Source organism: Silurus meridionalis, chromosome 18 (assembly GCF_014805685.1).
Source record: "Silurus meridionalis isolate SWU-2019-XX chromosome 18, ASM1480568v1, whole genome shotgun sequence".
NCBI classification, from domain to species: domain Eukaryota; kingdom Metazoa; phylum Chordata; class Actinopteri; order Siluriformes; family Siluridae; genus Silurus; species Silurus meridionalis.
The window spans coordinates 22,932,007-22,940,090 of NC_060901.1; positions in this window are offsets into that span (position 1 = coordinate 22,932,007).

Here is an 8,084-nt window from a genome sequence, read left to right on the forward strand (position 1 = left end):
TGTCTTAAGTATGTCAAAACAATTTACGGCAGTTTGGGATATTTAAAATACTGTCCTGTTTGATTACCAATCCGCACCAGAAATAGTCCTTTTCTATTGATTCTCCTGATATAAATACACATTTATTCAAAAAGTGTTTCCGGTACGGCTGGAGTAGCAACACAGATTAGCTCACTGTCTCCTTGCATCATGAAAAAACTATAAATAAGGGCATGTGCTGAGCAGGTCGCTGGGGTCTTTACTGACATCTTCAACCTGTCTCTTGCCCAAGCAGCTGTTCCCACTTGCTTTAAATGCAGTCAGGAAGTGCTTTGAGCGGCTGGTCCTGGCACACCTGAAGGACTCTCTGCCATCCACATTAGACCCTCACCAGTTTGCCTACCGCAGCAATAGGAACACAGAAGATGCAGTTTCCACTGCACTCTGTGCTCACACACTCAGACAATAAGAACACTTACGCACGTATGCTGTTTGTTGACTTCAGCTCAGCATTTAATACCATCATTCCATCCAAGTTAATAGCCAAACTTGTAGATCTGGGCATTAACACCTCAACCTGCAACTGGATCTTGGACTTTCTGACCAACAGACCCCAGCAGGTTCGATCTGGCTCTGTCTACTCCAACACCATCACAATCAACACTGGTGTACCACAGGGCTGTGTGCTGAGCCCCTTCCTCTACTCCCTCTTTACCTCCGACTGCAGGCCTGTGAATGGATCTAACTCCATCATCAAGTTTGCAGATGACACTACCGTGATCGGTCTCATCACCAACAATGATGAGACTGCCTACAGGGAAGAGATCCAGCACCTAGCCACATGGTGCAACAACATTAACCTGCTCCTTAACACCTCCAAGACAAAGGAGCTCATTGTGGACTTCAGGAAAGAGTCAAGAGGCACACACGACACCACGCACAATTAATGGGATAGCTGTTGAGCACGTCTCCAGTTTTAAGTTCCTGGGGATCCACATCTCGGCAGACCTGTCCTGGGCTATCGACACCTCCAGCCTGGTCAAGAAGGCTCACCAGCGCCTCTTTTTCCTGAGGACACTAAAGAAAAATCAGCTCTCCTCGGATATCCTGGTGAACTTCTACCACTGCGCAATAGAAAGCATCCTGACCAGCTGTGTCACAGTCTGGTATGGGAGCTGCTCTGTTGCAGAGCGCAAGGCACTGCAGCGGGTGGTGAAAACTACCCAGCACATCACAGGACTTCACTCCCAGCCATGGTGGACATCCAAAATAAACGCTGCGTCGAGCTTGAAGCATTCTTAAGGACTCCTCTCATCCCGCCCACAGACTGTTCTCTCTTCTGCCCTCTGGCAGTCACAAAACTGTGACTGTTACACAAAACTATGCCCATTTGCACACCTACTCTTCTTTGTATAGTTGCTCACCATTAACTTATTACCATTGTATATATACCCGTTCTCTGTTTATAGTAATAGCAATATATTATGTTTACCCTTCACATCCTTCTTTAAACTCCTGTTTATAGTAATAGGCATCTGTAAATCATGCTTATAGTACATATATACTTATCTGTATAGTATTGTTCATAGTACATATACATCCATCTGTATATTTTATTCATAGTACATATACATCTGTAAATTACTGTTTATAGCCCTGTAATTCCATTCTATTTAACTTATGTAAATCATGTAACACTATATATCCTGCACTTGCTGTTATTGCACTCTGGTTAGACCCAAACTGCATTTCGTTGCCTTGTACTTGTACATGTGTAATGACAAAGTTGAATCTAATCTAATCTTATCTAATGAAAGAGGAAGTGAAGATGGTGGTCAGTGGCACCAAAAAGAGTTGGGAAGTTCACACCCTATCTATTTGCAGCTAAGACTAAAATAAAGAAGTGACTTAACAGTTACAGGAAAATATCTTTTCTATTAGACTTTATTTGAGTAATCGAAGATAGACTCAACAAGAGATGTAATTCAGTTAATGTGTAATAAGGATGTCAAATAATCTCACTATAGAATCCTCCTTATTTATTATCCCACCTCTCCTCGTCAGAACTTTTTGCACTGAAGTTAATTAGGAAGAAAAAATCCACATGATCAAAACTGAACAGGTCTCAAAAAGGACTTTATAACACAATGCATGATGTGTAGATTTACCTTGGGTTTAAAAAATTACTGCCATATTTACCAATTTAACTAGAAGTTACACCTATTTATATTATAGCACTGTAGTAAGTAAAGTTGTTGACATTGTTTGGGTGGTTGTTCAGGAACAGGGCTGAACTACGGCTTACTAAAGCACATTAACTAAACACGAAGCAGCTGAACGAAAAACTGTATAATATTCTCTCTCTTTTCTATATTAGAAAATATCGTCACTCACCTGCAGCCATGTGAAACACAACAGACAAAAGATACAAGCACTTCATCATTACTGCTTCTTCTGCACACACAACAACCACTCAGAGTGAAACACACACACACACTCTTTTCAGGATATTTCAATAGCCACTGCGTCATTTCTCGGTTCTCTTGCATCACTCTTCCCATGACTGATTTTTACATTTTATTAAAACGGGATATAATAGGATTAGTGAGGAGGAAGTGAGAGCAGCGATTAAGAGGATGTTAAGAGTGGAATGTCGGTTGGACCAGATGACATAAAGGTAGAAGCGTGGAGATGTTTAGGTGAGATGGCAATGGAGTTTTTAACCAGGTTGTTCACAAGATTCTGGAAGGTGAGAAGATGCCTGAGGAATAGAGAAGGAGTGTGCTGGTACCGATCTTTAAGCATAAGGGAGATGTGAAGACCTGCAGTAACTACAGGGGAATTAAGTTGATCAGTCACACCATGAAGTTATGGGAAAGAGTAGTGGAAGCCAGGCTGAGAGAAGAGGTGACCATCTGTGAGCAACAATAGGGTTTTATTCGAGGAAGAGCACCACAGACACATTATTTGCTTTGAGAATGTTGATGGAGAAGTATAGAGAAGGACAGAAGGAGTTGCATTGTGTGTTTGTGGATTTAGAGAAAGCATACGACAGAGTGCCAAGAGAGGAGTTGTGGTATTGTATGAGGAAGTCAGGTGTGTCAGAGAAGTATGTGAGGGTGGTGCAGGACATGTATGAGGACAGTGTGACAGCAGTGAAGTGTTCAGTAGAAACAACAGACTGGATCAAGGTGAAGGTTGGAAAGCATCAAGGATCGGCTCTGAGCCCTTTCCTGTTTGCAGTGGTGATGGACAGGTTGATGAACAAGGTCAGTCAGGAGTCTCCATGGACTATGATGTTTGCAGACGATATTGTGATTTGTGGTGAGAGTAGCAAACAGGTTGAGAAGATCCTGGAGAGGTGGAGGTATGCACTGGACAGAAGGGGACTGAAAGTCAGCAGGAGTAAGACAGAGTACAATGGGAGGGAGGGCAGTGGAGTGGTGTGGTTGAGAAGGTGGAGGAGTTCAGGTACCTGGGGGCAACAGTGCAAAGTAATATAGAGTGTGTTAGAGAAATGAAGAAAAGAGTGCAGGCAGGGTGAAGTGGGTGGAGAAGAGTGACAGGAGTGATTTGTAATAGAAGAGCATCTGTGAGAGTAAAAGGAAAGTTTATAGGACTGTGGTGAGGCCTGCGATGATGTATGGTTTAGAGACAGTGGCATTGAGTAAAAGACAGAAGGTGGAGATGGAGGTAGCAGAGCTGAAGATGTTGAGGTTTTCACTGGGAGTGACGATGATGGACAGGATTAGAAACGAGTTTATTAGAGGGACAGCGCATGTAGGACGTTTTCGAGACAAGGTGAGGGAGGTGAGATTGAGATGGTTTGGACATGTGCAGAGGAGGGACATGGTGTATATCAGTAGAAGAATGCTGAAGATGGAGCCACCAGGAAGAAGGAAAAGAGAAAGACCAAGGAGGGGATTATTGATGTGGATGTCAAATAATCTCACTATAGAATCCTCCTTATTTATTATCCCACCTCTCCTCGTCAGAACTTTTTGCACTGAAGTTAATTAGGAAGAAAAAATCCACATGATCAAAACTGAACAGGTCTCAAAAAGGACTTTATAACACAATGCATGATGTGTAGATTTACCTTGGGTTTAAAAAATTACTGCCATATTTACCAATTTAACTAGAAGTTACACCTATTTATATTATAGCACTGTAGTAAGTAAAGTTGTTGACATTGTTTGGGTGGTTGTTCAGGAACAGGGCTGAACTACGGCTTACTAAAGCACATTAACTAAACACGAAGCAGCTGAACGAAAAACTGTATAATATTCTCTCTCTTTTCTATATTAGAAAATATCGTCACTCACCTGCAGCCATGTGAAACACAACAGACAAAAGATACAAGCACTTCATCATTACTGCTTCTTCTGCACACACAACAACCACTCAGAGTGAAACACACACACACACTCTTTTCAGGATATTTCAATAGCCACTGCGTCATTTCTCGGTTCTCTTGCATCACTCTTCCCATGACTGATTTTTACATTTTATTAAAACGGGATATAATAGGATTAGTGAGGAGGAAGTGAGAGCAGCGATTAAGAGGATGTTAAGAGTGGAATGTCGGTTGGACCAGATGACATAAAGGTAGAAGCGTGGAGATGTTTAGGTGAGATGGCAATGGAGTTTTTAACCAGGTTGTTCACAAGATTCTGGAAGGTGAGAAGATGCCTGAGGAATAGAGAAGGAGTGTGCTGGTACCGATCTTTAAGCATAAGGGAGATGTGAAGACCTGCAGTAACTACAGGGGAATTAAGTTGATCAGTCACACCATGAAGTTATGGGAAAGAGTAGTGGAAGCCAGGCTGAGAGAAGAGGTGACCATCTGTGAGCAACAATAGGGTTTTATTCCGAGGAAGAGCACCACAGACACATTATTTGCTTTGAGAATGTTGATGGAGAAGTATAGAGAAGGACAGAAGGAGTTGCATTGTGTGTTTGTGGATTTAGAGAAAGCATCGACAGAGTGCCAAGAGAGGAGTTGTGGTATTGTATGAGGAAGTCAGGTGTGTCAGAGAAGTATGTGAGGGTGGTGCAGGACATGTATGAGGACAGTGTGACAGCAGTGAAGTGTTCAGTAGAAACAACAGACTGGATCAAGGTGAAGGTTGGAAAGCATCAAGGATCGGCTCTGAGCCCTTTCCTGTTTGCAGTGGTGATGGACAGGTTGATGAACAAGGTCAGTCAGGAGTCTCCATGGACTATGATGTTTGCAGACGATATTGTGATTTGTGGTGAGAGTAGCAAACAGGTTGAGAAGATCCTGGAGAGGTGGAGGTATGCACTGGACAGAAGGGGACTGAAAGTCAGCAGGAGTAAGACAGAGTACAATGGGAGGGAGGGCAGTGGAGTGGTGTGGTTGAGAAGGTGGAGGAGTTCAGGTACCTGGGGGCAACAGTGCAAAGTAATATAGAGTGTGTTAGAGAAATGAAGAAAAGAGTGCAGGCAGGGTGAAGTGGGTGGAGAAGAGTGACAGGAGTGATTTGTAATAGAAGAGCATCTGTGAGAGTAAAAGGGAAAGTTTATAGGACTGTGGTGAGGCCTGCGATGATGTATGGTTTAGAGACAGTGGCATTGAGTAAAAGACAGAAGGTGGAGATGGAGGTAGCAGAGCTGAAGATGTTGAGGTTTTCACTGGGAGTGACGATGATGGACAGGATTAGAAACGAGTTTATTAGAGGGACAGCGCATGTAGGACGTTTTCGAGACAAGGTGAGGGAGGTGAGATTGAGATGGTTTGGACATGTGCAGAGGAGGGACATGGTGTATATCAGTAGAAGAATGCTGAAGATGGAGCCACCAGGAAGAAGGAAAAGAGAAAGACCAAGGAGGGGGATTATTGATGTGGTGAGGGAAGACATGCAGGTAAAAGGTTAAAAGAGGACAGGGTGGTATGGAGACGGATGATCCGCTGTGGCGACCCCTAATGAGAGAAGCCAAAAGAAGAAGAGTTTATATTTGAAGTCCTATATTTTTTCCACTGAGCTACCATTTCTAAAGACCAGGCAAGATTTTCACAGAAAGAGGAAGAAGAAAACTTAATTGTTTCGTTTTTCTTGCTAAGAAACTAGCATAGAGCTGTCCCAGTTTATATTTGTTAATGCTTTTTTCAATGTTCCCAATTGACCACTAGGTGACATCAGTGAGCTAAATAGAATTGAAGGTTGAACAACCTAGAAAGGTACCGAATTAGTGGAACACTGGCATGTAGCTGCCAAATATAAAAAAATTATAAATCATTATCTCTCCACACTGATAATTTCAACACAATTCTAAATGTGTTGTTAATGAGGACATTTAGATTATTAACATTTGTTTAAAGCTTGATGTATATTCAATGGCTGTGAAAATGTCCCTAATATTCAAGTAGCCTTGCAAGAAAGGTCTCATGAATTTGTTAAAGGAACATTCTGAAGTAACGAATTTGTCAATTCATGCCTTTAAAAAATCTTGAACAATTATATGTCTAGCTACAGTTATGTACAGTATATATGTATGATGTGTATATGATTATGTATTTCATCATTTTTTTCCTATATTTGAACTGCATATAACTTGAAAGGGGATGTACAGATAATAGAATTGAATTAAAATTTGAATTAATTTTCATTTGTAAAGCGCTTTAAACAATAGACATTGTTTCAAAGCAGCTTCACACAGATAATGTGTAAGAAAGAATCAATAAGAGTGTTCTTTATTAGTGTACTATATACTAATTTACATTTTCTTAACGTCGTAAAGTTCTGTTGAAATAGTAACTACCCTTGTTAAGTGATAAAATGTTTACTGTTCATACATCAGGAATTCAGGTGGAACACAGTGACCCCATAACACTATTCTAAAGACACAAAGTAGTCATTAGATTAGAAGTTACTTTAAACCCAACACAGGAAAAACTCCCCTGTCAGCCCAGCAGAGGGCATCACTCATAGTATGAATTTCTTCCTTAGTTGTTTCACAGATTTTCTGTAAGTACCTCTACAACTTTATTGTCCTCTACATGTTCATGAGACAATAAAGGTTTTTCTTCTATCGAATCTGGATGTAGATGTAGATCTTTAATGTGCTTTTTTGCTGTAGAACAGCTCCATAATCAATGAATCATTTAGAGACAGTGGCATTGAGTAAAAGACAGGAGGTGGAGCTGGAGGTAGCAGAGCTGAAGATGTTGAGGTTTTCGTTGGGAGTGACGACGGTGGAAATGTTTTTATTGGAGGGACAGTGCATGGAGGACGTTTTGAAGACAAGGTGAGGGAGACGAGATTGAGATGGTTTGGACATGTGCAGAGGAGGGACAAGGGGTATATCAGTAGGAGAATGCGGAGGATAGAGACACCAGGAAGGAGGAAAGGAGGAAGGCCAAGGAGGAGGTTTATGGATGTGGTGAGGGAAGACATGCACCTGCAGTTGGTGTGAAAGAGGCAGATGTAGAGGACAGGGGGGTATGGAGACGGATGATCCGCTGTGGCGCCCCCTAATAGAAGACGCCGAAAGAAGAAGCAGCAGCTCTATAATCAAAGAATACGATTAAATAATGTATTTAAACTCTATTAGTTAGCATTTTAAATTGTAATAAACCATGTTTAATAGTTACAATTGTACTTTTTAAATTCATTTTATTTATTTTGAGTCATGCTCATCACTCATGACCAGCTTCTAAGTGCTCCTCAGCTCAGACATGGCAAACATGTTTAGTCAAAGATTACCACATGATCGATATGAAAGGTGACACAATGGTTGGTGAGGTTTCCTGAAAACCAAAGTATAGGCACTGTGACAGTGTGTGTTTTAGTCTGATTAATTGGGGTGTTTGTGTGTGTGTGTGTCTGTGTGTGTGGGGAGAAGAATCAGTAATGATGAAGTGCTTGTATATTTTGTTTTGTGTTTCATGTGGCTGCAGGTGAGTGAAGTTATTTCTATGGATGGGCAGAAATGAAACAGACAGACAGATCTGCATTAATCCCAGACGGATATTTATACAAAAAAAAAAAAAAACTCTTCAGATGAGAGCTACTGTAATCGGCTGTAACTACCACAAGGTCATCAGCTGACTTATGAATGTGTGTGTGACTGCAGATGTTTCC